At 38.4% G+C, this 22179-nt stretch overlaps 1 pseudogene; it reads left to right on the top strand.

Annotated features, from left to right (window-relative positions):
• The first annotated feature begins 1209 nt into the window (after window positions 1-1209).
• On the top strand, window positions 1210-21870 carry LOC137661801 (uncharacterized; annotated as a pseudogene).
• Window positions 21871-22179: the final 309 nt, after the last annotated feature.

Raw genomic sequence — 22179 nt, 5'->3', positions numbered from 1 at the left:
GAAGGTAGGAGGTATTGTATTCAGACTCTCCATAACCAGTTATATCAGGGCAACATTTAAAGCACTAACTCCCCTGAGGTCATAGGGAATGACTTGGGGACAATTTTCTCCTCTGATAAACAGAATAAGACCTTACTTTTGGGTACTTGAGTGGCTCTGGCTTCATATAGTGCCAAGATTTTTAATCCTTTTAGACTGTTTAAGGAAAATCGGCTTCTCTGTCACTTTTCAAAACCTTGATCTTAGGCCACATTATTACTGAAACAAGTTAGTAACTTAGCATGTCCTGCTTTTGCTAATCAGGGCTCAAGGAATAAATCATTGCCATTTAGAAGTACATCGAAATATTTGGCTAGAAGGCGCTGCAGAAGTTCTATAACGACTATCTGTGATAGACAGCCTTATGAAGTTCTAATAATATTTTGATTATTCAGCTCTGATAGTTTTTGCACACTAGGCTATAAATTAGTGAAATCATAAAAACTGACATGTTGATTACAGGGGGAAAATCATGTGCGAAACTGAAAAGAAACATCAATTCTTTCACTTCTTGGCTGTAGATACGGGCATCTCTGTGGAATGTCTACCACAGCAGCCCATAATTAGATATCCATTTTACGTAATAGATGATAAAATGACAGCTGGGAATGGGGAAAAAACACTGGGAATTCCAGATGTAGTCTAAAGTATAAGAACTGAGGTGAATATATTGCAGAAGAAAAATCTTTTCTGTTTGTATTTCAGATTTTGGATTTACTGCTAAATTCAACATCATGCAAATTGACTCTGACAGCAGCATGATTTGGAGTTGTTACAGTCCACAGAAATATTTTCCTTGCTGTTATTAGACTTTTGATCAGTCCTAAATGTGGCATTTGGATGGGCTTAAGCAATAGCTTGCAGTAACTTAGACATTGTTTCTGGTGTTATGAAACACTCTGGAAGCCTGATTATGATATACATTTGGTCTCTATTATGCCATGAAGTAGGCATATCAGTTAATTACCTATCCGCTGCAATTTCTTTGTACAATGTAATTGTTTACCATGAAAAAAAATTAGATTATTTATTTAGATTAATTATTTAAATGTTCCTAAAATAAAGTGGCATGGGGAGAAATTTGAGATGGTCCTAATAATTGCTTAGCAGGCTAATGGTAGGTTGAACTCCAAAATTACTTCTACTTAAAACTTCTGCAAAGCAACAAAAATGACGGAGTAAGTAACTGAGTGCTCCTTCTGCCTTTAGTTTTTCATTTTGCCTTTTTTCAGTGAAGCTGCATTCAGAAAAAGTGAAATTTATTTGGGTTTTTTTATCCAGTCTGTATTTCTGTAGATGACTTTCTGATGACATATCTAGTATAATGTTGAATTTAGCATAACATGTGGCACCCATTAAATGTGTTGAAAGTAATTAATATTTCTGGCCTCCTGTTTTACAGAAGATATGTTGATGTGCATCATATTATTGGGAATTTATAATTCTGGACTTGAATTACATTAGTGTAATTCACACAAAGCAGTTTATCTGTGCGTATCTACCTCTTTTCATGGTCAGGAAGATAAATGTATATTTGATAGATCCAGTCTGTATGGTTTTTGGCTGCTGATTACAAAACCGTAAGCTTAGTAAATTGGATTTTAGTGCAGTTCTATTTGAACAAACTCAGTGAATCCAGAGCAACAGTGAGCTCAGATGCAACTGGGCATTAGCTATAGCTAACAAGTGAAACATCAAAAAAGGATATCAAGAGACAGGGTTCTAAAGGCTGAATTTTGATTTCAAGGAAGAACTTTAATGGCTTAGCAGAAATACCCCCGTAATTATCAGTTAAAGCCCTCGCCAAGCTCATCACCTTACAATCAAAGAATAAAGGCTTCTAAGCATGTTGGACATCTGCCCCATTTCTGAATTCCTCTTATTTTCAGGGGACATCACAGACCCTTAACTATGAGCAAGGGGAAATGCATCTGGGAGTACTTACATGCCAAGGCTCTTACAGTGTAATGTGATGAAAACTTAGTTTACCACTTTGGGTTTCTGAATTTTAGGTGATTTTTACAATTAACTTTTTTTTAAGGGCTTCTTTCTTAAAGAGGTTATTTAAAAACTGTCCAGGAGCACTCATGCTATGTATTAAAAAGCAGCAAATCAGAATGAAAAGTGGTTATCAACCCATCTTGATTTAATATAGTTACCTTATGGAGCATGAGCAGCTAAAGAGAGTCAACAGCTCTGACAGTAACTCTGTCATTAATTCTTCCAGACCAGATGACCGAGCAATGCTGCATCCAACGCTGAGCACATCAGTCCCAGGAACAAGCACGACTGGTGACAGCTCCACCACTGCAAACCCATGCCAGGCTGTGGCCCCACTCAGAATGGAAAGCCAGGGAAAGACAGCAGAAATAGAAAGGAAATGGGGGTCAAAAGGGATCCAGGTACAGAAAAATGTCTGTCTTCAATTTGTCTCACTGGTGACTACGTTCAACTATTCTTCAGTAAAATGATGTTTAGTACAGGCCTCCTTACCCTGCCGAGTATGGTTGGAAGATTTGTGAGCATAGCTGATCTGAAGGTTTATAAAATCTCCTCATTTCATGTGATTATGTGGTGAAAGGCTACCTGAACATGAGAGCACCATGCAAAATGACAGCGGAATATTCCACAAGTATTGTTCTATGGATCTTTCAATTCTAAGTTACCACATTTAAATCTGCTCTGGTCTGGTAGTGAATTAAATCTGTTCCTGGTGGAGTTGTTTCAGAAAGTTTTTGAAGAAGAATTCTTCATGCCTTTTTTTTAAGGAAAATATGACACTGTATAATACATAGTGCAGTTCAACATTTTACACTAAATCTGGAAGCATATATAAACATGTAAAATTTTTTTTCCATAATATCAACAAGTAGGAAATGAAAGGCCAAAACGAGGGAAATTCTGTAGACTTAAGAACTCTTTTCAATATAAGTTGTTGCTAATACTGAGGAATTCATTAGCTATCTGGGAATGCTCAGCCAACATCCTTACCAAAATAACCCATAGCTGAAGAATTTCTATTAATTCTTAAGGCAATTAAAAATGCTTATGTAAAAACTAAAAGGAGTTAATATGAAAAGTTAAAGCTGTCTGGGCCCATTGGAAGTATCATTCTGACTCCTATTAAATTCTTCAGAAATCTGATGTTTCTAGAGGGCTAAAGGAAAGAAATTTAACTTTAACTTCAGAGAAGATTTGAAAATTTCCCACTACCAAGTTAAGAAAAAAAAATATAAGTCTAATGCAAATGTATGTATCATAAGAGATTGAGTGCTCATAAAACTAAGCTGCTTGCAAGAAAACATTATTAAGATGTTAAACCAATCAAAAAAAACTGTATAGAAGAGAGCGCTGCTGAAGGTTGTGAAAGGTCAGGTAATCCGTCTCTTTACCTGAAGGAAGGATAGAAGAATAGTGCCTTTAGAGCAAACCTTAAGGCAGTATGCTTTACATCTTCACTGAAGCTAGTTAGGCGGAAAAACGTAGACCTCTCTGACTCAAGCAAGACTTTCCACCCCTTCCTCAGCTTTTTTGACACTGATGGTGGCTTATTTGCTCATACGTGCTAGCAGGCAGCTGAAGAGGACAACATGGAAGATAAGGGAGCCACAGTATCTGGTCACAGACAAGTAGCCTTGTGCATCAGCACTGTGGCAGGAGAGGGGGCAGGTTTGCCCCTTCTGCCTAGCAAATCAGTCACTTCATTAGTCCTCCCCAAAAGAGTCTTCCGTAATTATATACTCTACCTCAGTTCTTGCAAAACTTTTTATCATTGTCTCTGAATATTATCAAGGCCTTATCCAGTTATTTTCTAATTTACTTTGCTACCAGATATCTAGAGTTTCTCTATGGCTTTGCATTGGTACTTGTTGTGGTTTTTCTGTAAGCAGCCTGGAGAGAATGGCAGAAATGTCTCTCAAACATGCCACACTCGCACACAATTCTTATCTTGCCATTGTTCTCTCAGGACAGGTATTTGGGTAATATATTTTTCTCTTGCTTTCTGCTTTTTCCTTTTTAGAAATGTCATGATAAGAGCATCTAATGCCATTCTATGCAAATCTAAGGAGAAAGGAAATAAACTTTTGCACTTTTGTTCCTTGCAGAATTCCTGAGAGCAGCAGAGATGGTGAGGAGGATACTAAAGAAAGACAGGCAGATCAAGATAAAATAGCAGCCATTTTCTAGCTGGAGGAACCTCCCAGCTTAGCTAGTAATAGAAACTGAAGTCAAGACATGCTTCTAATAAGGCAAGTATTAACTCACCATAATTACTTTACCTTACGGTAATGCTAATTCATCATCATGGCACTGCTATAAATAGAATATCATCACTTCACATTTTCCAATAAATTCAATACATTCTGAAATTAAGTAAGGTAGTAAAATTTGTGATTCCACTCAGTAACACATAGCGATTGCTACTTACCACAGAAAACCCCTTTATGAATGCAGCATTGGGGATTAGTGCTGATTTTAATTTCAGAAGAGAGACTAAATTTTCTCCTGAAATGATAATTTATATATTTCCAGTATATCTAGGTCACTGCAGTCGTTTAGTGCATGTGGAAAATTGACTACTGTGTACATTATCCTACGATGAAAGAAGAAATCCACTGTGTAGCACTGAAGTCTTTTCACCAATGTACCTCCTCCCATCAGGTAACTTTACAAAGCCTGATCGGGCAAACTTGCACAGAAAGCAATGCCTCTTTTCCACTTAAATAATTTTACTAAGGCTAAAAGGAAGCCTTAGAAAGCCATTATTCAGGTAATTATAAGAATTTATTCAAGAAGGATATAAATGCAAACATCTGAACTTTTTGAATATAATTCAGTTCTGGAATTCCAGTTAAGGTCCATAAGGATCAAAACTTGTACTTTGCATTTGTAGTAAAAGATTAGGGTTTCCTTTTAATTGTTACAGCCTGTGTCTAGCGGTTTTAAGGGCAATCTGCAAATGTTTACAAAGCCATGAGACTAGAGTAATAATTTACTATATTTGCACTGTTTCTCTTCAACTCATTTTCTTCTGCTTCTCTGATTCAACTCATTGGATCATGAAGTGTTGAGGATCTTTGAAAAAATTGACTGTGTGGACAATGTTCAAAGACTTTAGAAGAGCTGGGTGGCATAGTTTGGCCTTTTCTTAATGGAAACAAAAGACACATAAAAAGAGTACCCTACCATTATAGACAGAAGCCTTGTAAGGTAAACAAACATGTTATAAAAGTGGGAAAAAAGGTCCACTTCCTCTTTTCAGGGTGAGAGAAGGTCCTTGTTTAGATAGGGGAAGCTGGTGTAGCATAGGTATAGCAGCTTCTGTTAGTCACTTCCCTCATACAGATATATTTTGAAAGGTAAATCAGATTGAGATTGGGTTTGCAGGTGATTTGGGCACCTGTGGGGTTGCAGGTTTTGTTTTGTCCTCAGCTGAGAGATACAGCCAAAGCTGTTGCATGGCTGGTGGTGATACACTGATGGCATAAACAACAGCAAATTAGTGTGTGCAAGAAATACAATATTCCTCCAAAACAAAACGTTTCCCACAGTTACTGAAGCTTCCTCGGAGATCTGACTGAAGTAATTCTCCAGGATCTTACTAACACCTGTGCGATGTAAAGGCCATCTCAAAGGGTTTCTTGTTCCAGGATCCCTTTGATCCTGAACCCCCTAGATCTTTCAGAGAACTACAGAGCTGGAAACCCATTTAAACTTTTCATTTGGAATGGCAGTACTCAGCTGAACTGATATCAAAGTAAATTGGCAAATCAGCTATGCATTTGTATGCAGTGCTCTCACACGTGGGTCACTCAGGGAAATAATATGGCCTTGCTCAGCAGGCTCCTAGAAGCTGCCACTCTTCTATGCTGTGCTGAAAGTAATTTAGATGTATTGTGCTTCTGGGTCCTCCTCATTCTCCTGTTCCCAAAAGGCATGATTGCTGGTGGAAAAACATTCAAAACTGATATTTTTGAAGGTGACTTGAGACTTCAAAAGCTCTTCATTGCCAGGCTGCTGGGCAGCTTGTTTCTCTCAGGAAGTCAGCGGAGAGCAGTGCTATAGAATAAAGAGCAGCTTGGCATAACCATTACCGGGAATAGATTATTTACATGCAGGAGAAATCCTCAGGCATCTAAGTAATAAAATCCTCAACTCAAACTGCAATACAATAGAAACAAATGGAGTGGTAAAAAGAGAACAATGGACAAACGAGTGAAAAGATGGATACTGTTAGTAATTTCTGACTCTAATCTACCTGTCCCTGCATTATTTGTCACTTGGTATAAATGTGCGTGTTGCCTTATATGTTGTCAGCGTATCATATTTAAGTAACATTTTGAACTATATTGCATATATGATGTCCCCATTATGGCTGTACTGTATCACAGTAACAAATTTGCTATTTTAGCATTCCTGCTTGGATTCCACATTGAAGTTCATTGGCTACATGACTTTCTTCCTTCATTCACTTTGTCATCAGTGAAAAATAATTTTCTTGTATTCTGCCCTTCTTATTGCTTTTAGACAAACAGAAACTGTCTTCTGGGTAGTGACTCGCTGAAAGGAAATGAACATTCCTTCTTACTGCAAGGTGATATTAGCAACAATAAATCCTCCTATGATCTTATTTATCTATCATTTACTAGTCAATTCACAGTTATGTGTGAAGAGCTGTGAAGTATCCTATGATTATCTAAAAACAGGATAGAAAATATTGGGAGAAAACGATGGGGTTTTTTTAGGGCTTCTCCTGTATGTATGAAAGCTGTTACGGATCTATTCCATATTTTTCAGAATTATATCTATATTTAGACATGCTATTTTAACCAACATGTTAAAATTAGGCTTCTTTAAAAAAAGTGGGTAGGTTTTCAAAAATTCTGGAAACCCACAGCTCTCATTGAGGTCAATGAAAACTTTGGGGTACCAGACTTCAAAAAAAAAAATGACAAATGTCTTTGAGCTGTAGTGAAAAGGGGCTCCAGAGACTTAACGGTGTAGACATGGTCCATCTACTAGAGCAATTACTAACAGAAAATAGTCTGTGCCAGAAGAACCTGTTCTGTTATATACCTCACTTTGCATTAAAGATTATATTCAAACTACTGGTCACATAAAAATTATTCAGACTGTACGACAGAAGTGACTAACAGAGTAACAGTCATTCTTCTTGCACTGAAGCTGCAAACCTCCCATTGGATGGAACATGACTGAGAGGTATTTGAGAGCTAAGGGGTGCTGACGGAACACATTAACAAACCTGATTTTTCTTTTCTGTCATCCTATCAAGATATCTTTCGCTCACTCTCTTTGGAAAGATCTAGTGTTTCAAAATCCTGAGTCTGGAAAATCTTGATAACTTCCATACTTTTGGCAGCTACCTTTTAAGAGCAGTTAGGATTCATTCCCTAATATTTTTCAAATACCAAGACACATTTTGTGGAAAGATACTCTACAAATGCAATAGCTCTGATTTCTAATGAGTAGTAATGCGATCAAAAATTAATGACAACAGCTAGTTGTTTGGCTGGTGCCATAAATTAGGCAAACTGTGGGAAGGGGGTTTAAAACAAGAAAAAAATTCTAAAAAGAGGGACCATTTTGGTTTTAGTCTATAATGTGGGGAAATTGTCTATGACATTTACAAAAGGCAAAACTTCATCTCTGTTGTCCTTGTATTCAAGAGAGTCAGATCCAGAGAAGGCACTGGAGAGAAACAGCTTGTTCTGCATTACTGTCCGTCCACTACGTAGCAGCCTATGTATGCCTCTCAAAGAAGCAAGTAAAGCTTGGAGCGTTTCTCTAAGCAGGCTCAATCTGCACAACGGTATCTTCCCCATGACCAAGCTGTGAAACTACTCCAAAAACTGTTCAGAACCTTAAAAGTGTTTTTGAAATAGAGAGGATCAATAAGTGAAAACATAATAGGAAGTTATTTGTACAATTCATGTTTACGGGTGACAAAGTGAATACAAGAGGACTGGTAAAATATTAGTGTAAAGTAGGTGATAGGTGCTACTGTACTAGAGTACTTATTTTGAGTATTTAATATCTTTGCAGATTATCAACATTATCCTTGATACGTGTGTAATCCACAGTCCAAAAAGTCAATGGAAAGCTTTATAGTGTCTCAACTGTTGGTCAAGCAGCATATGGACTTTAATTAAATGCAGATTTTAAAAGTCAACTAACTGTTGAAGCCAGACTAGTTCTTTCCTCTGTCTGGGTAATAATTTTGGGGGGTAATAATTGGAGGAGATGTTCATTTGTAGATATTCCCCATTATCTCTAGCAGTTCAAAAGCATCCGGTTTACTAAGACTTCTGTATAATATGAGAAATTACAGAATAATTAACAAGAGAATATCCCAAAGAACACCAGAAAATAGTGAGGGAGTGATTACTGGAATGACATGGAAATGGATTTGGCATGGAAATACACATATTTGAAATCTACCTTAAATTCTATGAAGATCAGGCAATTTAAACTAAGTGCAAAAGGTCACACAAAACTGAGAGTGATGCTAGCTACTATTTTATTGCATTGGTTTTATTCAAGATGCATAAATGTGTATAATTTATTCATCAGATAAGTCTTGTGTTCCTTTGATATTGCTTCAGCATAATATACATGTTTAGTTCAGAGTTAGTGCAGTAGACCGTGGAGCTAGTGCAGTGTAGTTACTGCAAATCAAGCCCGATCTTCCTGCTTTTCCAGAGCTAGCACTGAGTTCAGAGCAGTGGGCTGACACACAAACACAGTCACTCAGGTGCCTGGGCATGTAGGCATGCTTTTCTGTGCCCGTATTGGAGCTATTTCGCCAGAAGAGAAGGGAAGGAGGAGTTGAGGGAAAGGAGATAACAGGTATTTAAAAAAAAAAATTTCTTGAGGTTGTACTTATTGTCTGCACATCCCTCTGACTGGTAATAATGCCTGTTTTCTTGTTGAAAGATTTTTTTACTGAAAATGACAGTTCTGGCAGAGCACATAAAAAAAGTTTTTGAGACAGCTGTCTAAAAAGCATGTGGAATCTGAATTTCCCAATTGCTTATAGTTACAAAAAAAGCGCAGTAACGCTGCCAGTATGGTACTTCAATTCAAACTGCGGATGTACCACATTATATTGCAGTACCATTGAGCCTGAGATGTTCATTGCTCCATTTGATGTCCAAAGGAGTGCAGCAATGGACAATGGAAGTGCTTTAGTAGGGGTGAAAAAGTGCATTGCCCCTTCTCTTCATTTGTTTACTAAAAATTCTGAAAATATTGATCCTGGAGAAGTGTAGCTGTTTAGCATAAACATACGAGTGGCTCATGTTGCTGTTGAACCTTAAATACTTTAAGAACATTTCAAAACCAATGGTTTCTCCCCACTTACCTGACACCAGTCCTGTTAGCCAGAGTTTGATCAGGCCTAAACTGTTTGTCACTATCCCAACATCACAGGGCTCAGCTCTTAACAGAAGTGTTGGAATATATGCTAAAAGAAGCACATGGCTTTGCAAATCAGGGGGGAATTTATTTAGTAAGAGAATTTTATTTAGAGATTGCTCATTAATTCTTTAAATCAGCTTTTGGTGACAAGTATTTTCTTAAGTTTATGCAATATAAATTCCATACAACTACAGCTCAAATTATTTCCTATGAATAATATATTTGAACAAATATAGGCCTTTAATGTGTTTGCAGTTGATTTGTAGTCAGTTCATAATTTTTATGTCTGAGCTAATTTTTTCAAGTTGTTTACTTGTTTAGGTTAGAAGTGGGATTTTACATATCTTCAAGTATTTACTATGCAATTTTCAGGGTGTATGATTTATTGCTTGAGGTGCTTTTTTTCTCTCCTTGAAAGCCTCTGGGAGTCCACCTGCCTAATAGCCTCCTGGAACATTTACTGTGTTTGAGTTGGCTGTGCAGGTAATGGAAAGAGAAGTGTAAACTGATGAAACACATTTCTCTGCTTCTTGTGCAAATATTAATTCATGCAATGATTGTGCTATCATCTAATAAACTCTTTTGCATTCCTCCTATATGACAATACACGTGTCCTAATATTCATGACTAAATAGATAATAGTATGCATAGATTGGCATCTTTCAGATAAAAGAAGGTAGAATAAACCATGAGAAATATTCCAGGAGGAAATAATTTTATTACAAAATCATGTTTTCTGTTTATTTCAGAAAGTTTCTTTCAGATCAGTTTCTGAGAAACTGCTGGAAATGCTGCTGTTTCTGGACCTGGATGTCCTGGTGCTGTCTGCTCACCCTCACCCTGACCCGTTTGAGCTGCGGTGGACTCCGGTACTTCACTTTTTTCTTTTAACTGATCCGTTTCAAATTGTGGTAGCTTAATTTTCTGCTCACCACTCAACCCCTGGCTCGTTATTCAGTCTCTCAGAGTTTCCAGTCATCACATGTCCTTCGAGAAAGACAGCTCAATGATAACAAGCCTGTGAAAAATGAAATGGCTGTTTTCTGTTTCATTGCTTTGCCTGGGCAGCAAGATTTCATGGCAGCACAGGTCTGTGGGCTGGATGGGCACAACTAGCTCTGCAGCTAAATGGCTGCTAGTCCTCCTCGTGAAGGAGAGTTGCCGTCCCTGCAGCCCCTGTCCTGGTATGAGAGCCACGTGGCTGTGACCAAGGGGGCTCACCCTGTGGGAGACTTCAGACATTTTCAGGAGGTGTTGAGGCAAACTGTGCTTGGGCCTCTCAGAGCTGGGAGTGTAAGGGAAAAAGGGAACAGGAGGCTTTGGGTGGGAAGTGAGGCTTCATATGTTGTGCTCTTACACCTGGTGCGTGTGTGCAAATGGTGCTCAAAAGCAGGCATTTTTACTATTGTGTTTCTATCCATTTCAATCAACGAGTGCTAGGCGTATGCTGTACAGGGGAAGGAGCAGCAATTAATGTAGCATGTGCTTTGTCCCAAAGTGATATTAACTTGCAGTAATGCCACTTTAGCAGAAAGAGCAATCAAGTCATAACAGGCAATCAGGGAGAGCTGAACATGGGAACGCTGCCCAAGACAAAAAGCCACCATTTGAGCTCCTTGTTATGAGCCTTAGGCTTCATTTGGGCTCAGGTCTGGGGCTGTGCAGTTACAAGTGCAGCACAGCCCTCCTGGAGCAGTGCTAGCCCTGATGAGCACCTGTATCACTCTCCGTGTAAGATATGAAATCAAAAGCTGTACAGCTCTTCATAGCTTTCATGCTGTCTTCTGAAAATCTACTTAGACAGAAATGTGCTCTGCCATTTCTATCTGTGCTCTCCTGAGTACCGTCACGGCTGTGTTGACTTATATTCTGATGTGATTTTTCCAGTGCAATTTTCCTCTCCTGGTGGAGAGTTAACATGACTAGCTAAAAAAACAAAACCCGGGGTCTGTAAGGATGCTGCCTGTTAATATCCTCGTAATTAGTACGTCCTGCAGCTGTGTTCAAGGGGCAGAATTTCAGTTAACCTCTGTGGCTGGTGGGAGTTCCCTCTCAATGTGAGCAAGGGGGGAAAGCCAAATGGTGAGGGCTCTGCAGCTCTATTCCCTAGCCCCTCTGGTCTCTGAGAAAAAATGACTCATGGATCGGTTTCCACGGATCAGTGGCCATCATCTTCTGCAAGGAGACTTAGTTGCCAGGACAACTGTTGCCAAGACAGACTGGTTTTCCTTGGGAACAATTTCAGTGCGTTATGTCTGTACAGAAAACCATCTCCTGTGTCCATTGTTAGATCCATGCAAGAAGCTACTGGAATATTAGCTCCAGGTGGTAATTAGGAAGCAGTAGGGAGGGAAAACAAATCTAATTACCAAAAGGGCGTTTGTGGTCCTACATGGATCTTCACAAAGTTCGTTGTGTCTCAGACTGTACGTGCACTCTGCAAACATGGGCCCCAAAACTCAGTGTTGGAAGCCTCTTCAAGCCATGAGATCAAAATGAATTCCCAAGCTTAAAATTCTCTTTAAAAATATTTACTCGGGAATAGGATAAGGTCCTTGGGGATATTCTGTATTGTAGTACATAGATATAAATGTTCTTATGATTGAGTACAGTGGCTGTGATCAACAGCCTGCATGTGCTGGAAGCAACAGATTCCACCACCTCACCCAGCCTGGGAAATGCTGGGGGGTTTTGGAACAACTGTCATGCCCTCAAAGGACCACTCTGTTCCCTTTGAAATTACTTGTGAGTTTTATATCACCTGAAAGATTGCCTTAGCTTCACTTTGTTAATGGTATAGTGTTAACATTATATATGCAACAATCAAGAATCCCTCTTGTTACAGAGGCTTTTAAAGGTTATGATTCAAAACTTTACCATTCCTGTATTATTTTCCAATTTTTTTTGCATAAAATACTTTTGATTCGAGTGGAAAATGTCTTTATTGTATAATATTAGATAATATTCAACTGAATGGATGTAAGCTAGTTAAATGGATAAACTACTCTCCTGAGAAATACAAAGCAAACACATTTAACGCTGTTCTTGTTGTCCACCAGAGGTCACTTACAGGCCGCTTTATCCATTATTGGCTGTGCTTTCACTTGCCTAGTTAGCATCTGTTGTTTCCCATATTAAGTACTTCTGGATCAGCTGTGCAAATGCAGGTCCCGAAGACCCTACTGATGACTTTGAATCTTTTCTAGAATCATGTATATGAGTCTCAGTTGTTCCATGCTTGCGGAGGCTTTTGCTTCACAATTTTTTGTTGCAACATGAAGAAAACCCTTAAGAAGTCTTTACTTGACTGATCAGTTGTCAAATGTGAAGAACTCATCCAACTTTGGCGGAAGATGCCATTCTGCATCTTCTATCGCAGCTAGAGTGAAAAGCTGGAAATCAGACATGGTGTTTTATGAGCCCTTAAGCATCAAGAAAAGGCCTGTGTTTGAAGCAGTCTGAACAGAAAATAACCCCATTCTGTTCATGTTTCATTTACAGTGGGTGAAAGAAAAGCAAAGGAAAAGAGTGAGAAGGTTCCTGTTCCTCCAAGATGAATGAAGGGCAGAAATTCCCTGTCAGTCTATAGACCCCATTAGCCCAATAGTTAGTTTATGTGCTCTGAACTTTGTATGAGTGGCAGTTATTTTTGTTTTGTTACTTTTTGATGGCAAGATTTAATGACTTCTTGCACAGAGCAATTTAGCACTGAACAATTTGGCACCATACACCCATGTAAGCATCAGCATATTTTTTGTTTGATTCAGTTGAGTAAATACTAAGGTGTAAACTGTGGTTTTATCGTGAAACTGTAATTTATCTTTGTACATGGGTATGTTGGAGCAGAAAAACACCCCTGTGAACTCCTCTGTCTCTCTAGCTTCCTAACTCTTCTGATATTGAGACAAGATTGTAGCTGCTCTCAAATACAAAGGTATAAATATGTCATGATTTTACACTGTGCTTAGTTTTCCAGTTGCACTAAGCGATGCATTCTTTGCAGAAGTCAAGCAGAAAGCTGGGTGAGAAGCGGCCTGGTGCTGGATAAAAACTTTTCTTCAGTGATCGATGGCCCATGCATAGCTATGTTACAAATGTATAAGGTAAGTTCCCTGAAATCTCTGTGAAGATGAAGACAGAAGTTGTTTGACTTTATGGTCAGACTTTTACAACATAGGTAAAGCAGAACAGCTGACTAGGGATGGTAAGAACAGCATCTTGATGTTATCTTCTTTCTGAATATCATGCTTTTAAAGCTCAGATCTCTTTTAGCTCAGGTGACAGGCAGCTCAGTCAGCAAATTTTCAAAAGAGGAGGAGAAACTCGGTATGTGTGTTCTTAATAGTCAGTACCCCGAGTGAGGGATCCTGTGTGAATTGTGAACTTTGAATCTGAAACAGAACTTCCTCTGAGTTAAGCAGGTTGTTTGGGATTTTCTGGTCTGGTCTGCTTCAGAACTGTCTTACTCTCTAACAGCTTCTGTAAAGATTATATGCTCGGTCTTGCAAACTCCAAAGTACAGTCTCAGCACCTCTGCAAAGTCTGTTTTTAATAAGAAACAGGAATAGTTTTTGGTTTCTAAGATTAGACCCAGACTAATATGCAGTCATTTTGAGGGAGGGGAAGATGGTACAAAATTCCACTTTGTTCCTAGTTTGTCAGCTGTCTGGCCCAGGACAGAAAAAGAAATTAAAGAGTATCTGACTCTCATTAATGACCATTGGAAACTTGCTGGGATCTGCTTGTTTAGGTCTTTCTTTTTATACATAGACATGAACTCAGACTGTTATGCTTATGCTGTCTAATTTTTACCATGAACGAAGGGTGAGACTCTGTAATAATAATAACAGCATTATTCCTACTTATCTGTTTTATTACTACAGCATTGTTCCTAGTGTGTCCTGCTATATAAATTCCCTCCTCTCTCACAAGCAGTTGATACTTTTACCTTGCTCTTAATATACAGAGTGGACACAGCACATCCAAAGATTTTATCATTAATGAGGGTTGACTCAGGGTTCTAGCCCAAAACAGGAAGCAACTCTTCGTCTGCAAAATCTCTGTGGCAGGCTGACAAGTGAAAAGAAATAGATGAAGAGCTTCAGCTCTGCTTCTTACTGTGCAGAAGTACAGATGCATGGTAGGTTACACAGGCAAGGGATAAATCACTACTAATTCAGAAGGAAAAGATCCTGCACAGGACAGCTTCCACTTTATACCTTTGTAAGAGCTCTAATTAAACTCAGTGTATGATCACCTGTTAAGAATGGTGCTCCATAATGCCTGGTCTGAGGTTTTTCCTGAAACAAGGTTATTCCTAGGGTTTTGTTCTTCAAGAGTCTTTAATCTTGACTCTAGTTGTCTCAATGAAAGTTTGAAATACTTTGTAAACTCCTGGTTTGGGGATAAGAGCACTCTGTTGGTCTGACATCAAAGTGAATCAATGAGCTAGCTGTGCAGTTCTATCTGCTGCTTTAGCCATGTATCTTTTTGCAAGTGTCTAGAAGCTGTCACCCTGCTATGCTGTGATGAAAATAATTGGATATAGTTCCCACTTCTGTTATTCCCATATGATATTGCGGCTGGTGAAGAATACTCAAAATTGATGGCTCCAAAGGCAAGTTTGAAACTTCAAAACCAAGTGTTCTCATGTGCTGAGCTGCTTGCTTCTCCAAGGAAATCTGCAGAGAGCTGCACCATATATCAAAGAGCAGCCAGACATAAGACCATTCCCCCAGAGGAATGATATGCAGAAAGAAGGTACATTCGAGGTTCTAAATAGTGAGGAACTCAGTACTCAAACTGGGAATCAGGAGAAACAAATAATTCTGGAGGAAGGGAAGGCTGTATAGAAACAAGGAGCTAGAAAATGAAATTACCAATCCAGTGAAGAAAGACATTAAATAATTTGTGAATACTAAGCCACCTGCCATTATGATTTTTATTTCTCATGTGATGCAGGAATTTACAATAGTCCTGTATGTTTGGATACTGCATATAAACATGCTGGGTTTGCCACAGCTTAGTAAAATTTCTACTGTGTGATAAACTATGTTTCAGCAAGATGGTGTCCTGACCTGGCGAGAACCTAGGGGTAGGGAAATTGCTGAAAATCCTATCTGCTTCATACTTCTGATTTTGCAGGCAAGCAACCTTCAGGGAAGTTCAACAGACATTCAACAAACCAGACATTTTTGTGGGTTATAAGGTTACAAGATGAGCCGTGGATGCCATGTGTTGAGAGCATATAAATACCACATTTGGTTCTTGGCCAAAATAGCAAAGGTCAGTGTGGAAATTTCAGCTTCCTATTTAAAAAAAAAAATAAATATCTCTAATTCCAAATATCTGGGTTTTTTATGTTGGCTCTACAACGTTTTTATCAAATAATGGCTGACAAATAGCACTGCTCTGAAACGATGTTTTCATTTTATTTTTACTGAGACTGAATTTATTCTAGCTCCTGAACAGGAAAGATACAAAGGCAGCCTGACAGCCTACAACATCTCTGTCTGATGCCACCATATCAAAGAACAACAGCTCCAGAAATGGGATCTTGGGAACAAAATCACTCCTGACACTGGTGCAGGGATGGAGAGTTTGAGTTGGTTTTTGGAGCCGGAGATGTCTAAGAGACCTTCTTCTGGGTAAGGAAATTTTCTGCAAGCAGAATTGCTCAAGCCATCTCTTCCTCAGCATTATATTTTATGTTATTAATTTCGCAGAGCTACCCATGACAATATCCCACACGCTATTCCCGCTACTGTACTTTTCATGTCCACACAATGGCACCATAGCCAGCTGAGAAGTTTATTCTAATCACTAACTGTATCACTAGCATTATAGAAAGACAAGTAGTAAGTGATTTACTTAAAAGTTTAAAGATATATTCCTTCACCTCATCTTGTTTTTCCAAATCCCACTTCCCATTTTTAAACATAAATGGGTATGTTTGAGTTGGCCAAGGTTTTTTCCAGGGATAATTCAGAGTACACTGCAGGAAAGGCAGTCACTGCAGTCAAGCAAGCCTCAAATATCCTTCTCTCTCCTAGGGTATTAAGAAATTAATCCATTGACTGAATAAAGGGGAAAAGCCTTGCAGTCAAAACTTTCAGTGCCTGCAGTTGTTTTGATTTTTTTGGTTGTTCGTTTGTACTGTAACACAGCCAACGTCTGTCCAAGGCCAGGCAAAGAGCAAAGGGCTCACTCCCAGAACGTCATATGCAGTACCTGTAAATAGGGGTGGTAAGACTGAGGTAGGCAATCATTAGGATTGCGCAAGACAGAGATAAGCCAGTAAGCAACCTCTTCCCAAAATAAAACACAAAATTACAGTGTTTAGTAGAAGTGTAGGGGATTTTTTTTTCTCTTGGCAGGCTCGTCCTCGTGGTAAAAATCCAGCAGGTTTCTGTTCCATTTCTTCTCTACTACATTCTGTTGTGCTGGCTGTCAGGGAAGCCAGTGGTGCAATAAGAGTTCCACTGTGTACTGATCAAGTAAAGGTGTTGGTGAGTAAAGATCTCTCTTGCTGTGATAAGTATTTGAGCATACTGAGGCCATGCAACCCTTGCAGGTGCAGACATGCAGGGTATAAAGGACTTTTGTAGGCTGCCCTACTGGACCATGGCAAGCTGATGAGGACTGTTAGCAGGAGGTAATCTGTCAAGTTTAATAGCATTCTGTACCTGAGTATTCTCTGTATAAATGTAGTATCTGCTTTTGAGGAGCAGTTTTCCTAGTATTTGACTCCAGTATGGCTGTCCAGTGCAATCAGATTCTTGGGTTTTGGGCTAATGACTCAGAGCTGGCACCTCCAAGACTAGATCTGGAACAAAGACTCCCTGCTGCCTCTTTCAGGATCCCTTCCCTGCTGTTATCTGCATTGGGTGAATCATGTCCTAAAGCACGTTTTATGGAGGAACAAAAGAATTACCTGAGATCTATGTCTTTAAACAGGACCTCCAGAACTACCTACCTCCTAAATATAAAAATTTAATGGCATCTTTCAAGACCTAACTCTGATCTCTCTGCTGAGAAAGTCTGCAACTGTGTAAGCCTTGGGACCTGAGGACTGCCATTACATACACACTTAGTGTGATTCTCCATGTGGGATTCTCTGTCTTCTCTAAATATAAATATGGATTGCAAAACTCATTTTTTCTATTTCAGCTCCCTAAGATTTATTCCATTTTTGTGAAAAATTTGGAACATTTTGCTTTTTTATCTAAACCACTTTTGTTACAAATTATCATTAGTCTTTTTGGGAAGTGATTTCATTGCTAGGAAACCCTGCCACCAATTTGCCAAATGTAAACAGGCACTTCAGCTCTCCTAGAATAAAGGACCGGGGTGGTCAACTTGAAAAACTTTGGAGGTAAAGAGATCTTAGCTCCCAGCCGGCAAAAACAACAAAGTTTTGTGTGAGGTTCAGTCTCTGTAGGGAGAGGACTTCTCTGAGAGCTTAACATTTTGTTTTCAAGTTTTCTTTTATTGTGCCATTATTTAGAGCTTTGTCTTGCTGCCTTCATGGGAGACAGCAGCAATGTCAACTTCCCTGATATTGCATAATTAACATAGTATAAAAATTCATCATAAGGAAATCCTTAGAGGGCTGCTAAGAACTGGCTTGAGTCCATGAAGCTGGATAAGAAATATAAACCAGTATTCAAGTTTTGTTATACTAATTAGCTAAATACCTTTCCTTATTTTATTTTGGTGTATGCCATTGCCCCAGATTTTGATGTGAGCCTAATGAAGGAAGCACAAAGAAGAAAAGTGGTGCTGCTTAAACTCTGCTTTTTATCCTAAGGATAATATTCTTACAGTAATATGCTAGTGATTATACTTTATATTGTACTTTATCAGACGAAACACGATAGGGGAAGCTGCTCTCTGTGGGTAATCTTTTCTGAAGCTTAAAATAAAGAGAAATAATTGAGGTGACCAGCAAAATTCATGCTGGATTTGATTTTCTTTCCTTACCCCAATCTGTCAACCAAATAGTGCTTCCTTAGGCTTGTTTTTTATTTTAACTGGTAGAAATGGAGAAAATAAGGCCAATTGACTTTAGTACGTGGCTTATTTACTGTAAAAGTTTGTCAGCTCATGTTTGTGGCAGTTTAATTTTATTTCTTTCAGTTAAACACAGAATACATGGGACATAATTGCCTCAAATTTGACCCTCATATTAAAATCCAGGACAATTACTGTGGTGCAACTTGTCAGAATGACATGCAGAGCTTTACCTTATGATCCTGCCTGTTACTGTTCTTCTGCTCAGAGAGGGCAGCAAAGTATTGCAGATTTGGGATCCAAGAGGACTCTGGCTCTGAGGTGTAATACTGAGGAGGAAATGTATCTTATTAATGTACAAGGTCTGAAAGAAGAAATTGGGAGACAATCAGATCATTACTACTTAAAGGCACTTAAGCTTTTTGTCCTTTAAACTGTGGTTGTTTGCTAGTAGTGGAGATGCTATCAAGAGAAACAGCTTAATCACACTAAGCTTAGACATACAGCAATCCTGATAGCTGTGGAAAGAAGAGTCCCAGCAGAAATACAATAGCTGGAGAGTTCAGGATTCATCCCAAACTGGAACACTGTATGACTTATTTGGCATGAAGATAAATGCTTTTAATTTAGACATACAATGAACAAAATATTGAAATGGATTTGCAGCTCGGTGAGATTGATGACTGTTGTTGTATTAGGTATTTTCATTACACCTTGAGATTTTCAGATTCTTATAAGCTTGATTGTTTCTTTTCTGGTTTCCATACATAAAGGTACAATCAGAGGCTAGATGAAATGGTTCAGACACTATCTCTTGTTCTTGGTCTTGTGGCTGAAGATGGGAGTGTATTTCCTAGGCAATGTAGGCAACTCTTTCCTAGACAACCCTTTAATATTATGTAAATGGAGAAATTTATGAAACGACTCTGCTTGACTTGTCACAGATCTGTGGACTTAGCAATGACTCTTCTTCAGCCTTTCAGTGCCTTGGTAGTTTGGCTTTCTCTATTGGTAGTAATAAGCTCAGTTAACACAGATAAACCTGAAGAGAAAATTTATTCCTGCCCAGTAATTCAGTGCAGTACTCCTTCAGTCAATGGCTTACCAGGCAGAGATGGAAGAGATGGTCCCAAAGGTGAAAAGGGTGAACGAGGTACCGAGCTATGACCATTTAGCAATATTGTATTTTTGATATTCCTTATCATCCCTTTAGTCTTGTTCATGCATTCTTCATTCTTTCATTTTGTCTTTTTACTTCTCTCATTTTCTTCTGCCCCATTAACCTTTTGTAGGCTCTGCACAATTTCAGGAAGCTAAAAATGCTTTCTGCATTTACAGTGCTACTCTAGATACTTGGCTTTTAATAAACAAAAAAAAATACAATACATTTTCACAGCAGCCCATAAAACAGATGTAATGAAATTGTAGTCTGATTGTACCATTTGTACTCTGAATCACTTGCAGAGTTTCCTACGATATCCTACTAAATGATTATTGCTTTTTCTTTCCAGGGGCCAGCTCTCAAAACCAGAAATCATGCTTGCTAGAGTTGGCTACTAATCTGATAGTCATAACTTGATTGCTTCATACTTACTAAGTCCCAACAACAGAATTCCCCCAAGGCATGATTTGTCAGTTAGGTAATGTTTTTCATGCGCTGCTGCAAACAGCAAATAGATCAGCAAGTGCTTTCTGTCATGTGGTAGAACCAAGTCACCTGCTCTCTCAAGTTGCCAAATCATAGTTTCTGTCCAAACAAAGGAATCATACACTTTCTTACCATATCCTGTCTGTGTTATCATGTGTATACCACACATCTTGGAGTTAGATAATTGCTTTTCAACCTCCAAGCAAACTCCCAGCATTATTAATACCACTTGATATGAACTATGACATAAAATTTCAGTGGCATAAATTTTTATTCTGTATAGACATTTTCTGGTCCGCATACACTCTGTATGCCCTCTGCAATTTCATGGTTGAAATCAAGTAGAACCAGCACTATCTGTTTCAACAAACTGCTTCAGTGGTATCCTTAATCTTATGATTTAGCTCATTTTCTAGATCATATACAGTGATGTGTAATTGGATTACAGCTGAAGTATATTGGCTTTCTGGTTTTCGAGCATGTGTACCTCTGCAGTAACATGAGACAGCATTTATTTCATTGGATTTTCAGTGCCATGAGTAAGTGTAGTAAAGAGTTTTTCATCAAAGTAACACATTTCCTAGCAAACGAAGTTTTCCACAGGAACAATTCAATTTTCCTGAGATGTTCTTATTTTCTGGGGGGTGGGGAGAAGGAGTCAGTGTTTGGTACTTGAAGCACTAAGAAAACATAGTGGGAGAAACCTGTTAAAAACAATAAGATGAAATAACTTGCCCATTAAAGACAGCAACTGTGTTTCAAAATAATTGGTGCTAGCAGTTTTATCTGCTAAATGAACAAGAGCTTCACTTTCCATTGGCTTTTCATGAAAGCCTGTCAAGGATATGAGCTATACATTCCTACTTTTCCTAAGATCATTTATATTTTCTGGAGAAATACTCAGTTTCCAAGGCTTGCTAAAGCTGTCCCTATGTCTCCTCTTTCTGCTCTGTTGCTTTAAACCCTGAATTTCATTACAGTCCCTCAGCTTTGGTTTCTGTGATAAAGCTAATGGGTACAGAAGATCTCCTAATTGCAGCTCAGTTCCTTTGTATGATTTTAATTGATTTGTGATTTTTGCATTGAAACCTGTCATGCTTGCAATTTGAGTGTGAATTCCTTCAGATCCTGATTCAAGAGCTGTAATACTGTATGAACTGGAAATGAAAAACATTAGAACAAGACTTGTGATCCAGTTTCTTGTGAAATTCCAGTTTTCTTAAAGTGGGGGCTTGATATTTCCAGATGTCTCTTTTGTTTGACTTCTATTGGATTCTGCCTACTACTTCAATGAAAAGTCTGTTTATAGCTGATATTAGCTACTTCACAAGTGTGATATGGATAAATAACTATAGCATGATCAATTTTTGGTATAATACAATTATGTTCACTTTTGTTTCTAGCTTTGATTTTAAAGAACATCAAAAGTATTGATGAGTTTGTCTCAACTGGAAAAGAAGATACTTTTGACAATGGAAAATCCCTTTGTGCAAAAGCTGGAAGTGCACTTGCCTCTCCTAGGAATGAGGCTGAGAATACAGCTTTAAAAGACTTAACACCTTCAAAGCAGGCTTACATGGGGATATCTGACGAACAGACTGAAGTTCTGGAATGCTTGAGAACCAAATAATCTAAAAAATGAAGACTGTGCAGTAATACAAGACTCTGGAAAATGGAATGACGTTAATTGTTCAAAGTCACATACCTCAATTATTTGTGAATTCTTGAGCTGATGAATCTAAGGAAACCCAAAGTTTTTGCTCTCAGTTATGTGGTTGATCTAGAAGTTTGTTCCCATAAAGGTGGCCTGGAGTAACCAGAACCAGAGCGTATTTGTAATTTTCCTCTTTGACATTCAGTTTGAATCTCCTAATAAAATACAAATTTATTTTTTTCAATCATTATGAATTAAATTGTGTTTATCATAGTGGTAGTAAGGCTAATAAGTTACGGCTTGCTCAGCGGGTTGGTTGTTATACCTTCCTCATAAATGCAGCACAGGGGAAGCATTTTTTAATAATCTTGAAACTAATGAAAAATTT

The sequence above is a fragment of the Nyctibius grandis genome, chromosome 4, assembly GCF_013368605.1.
Source record: "Nyctibius grandis isolate bNycGra1 chromosome 4, bNycGra1.pri, whole genome shotgun sequence".
Lineage (NCBI taxonomy): Eukaryota > Metazoa > Chordata > Aves > Nyctibiiformes > Nyctibiidae > Nyctibius > Nyctibius grandis.
Note: the sequence above shows the minus strand (reverse complement) of the source record. Positions and strands in the feature narration are given on the sequence as shown.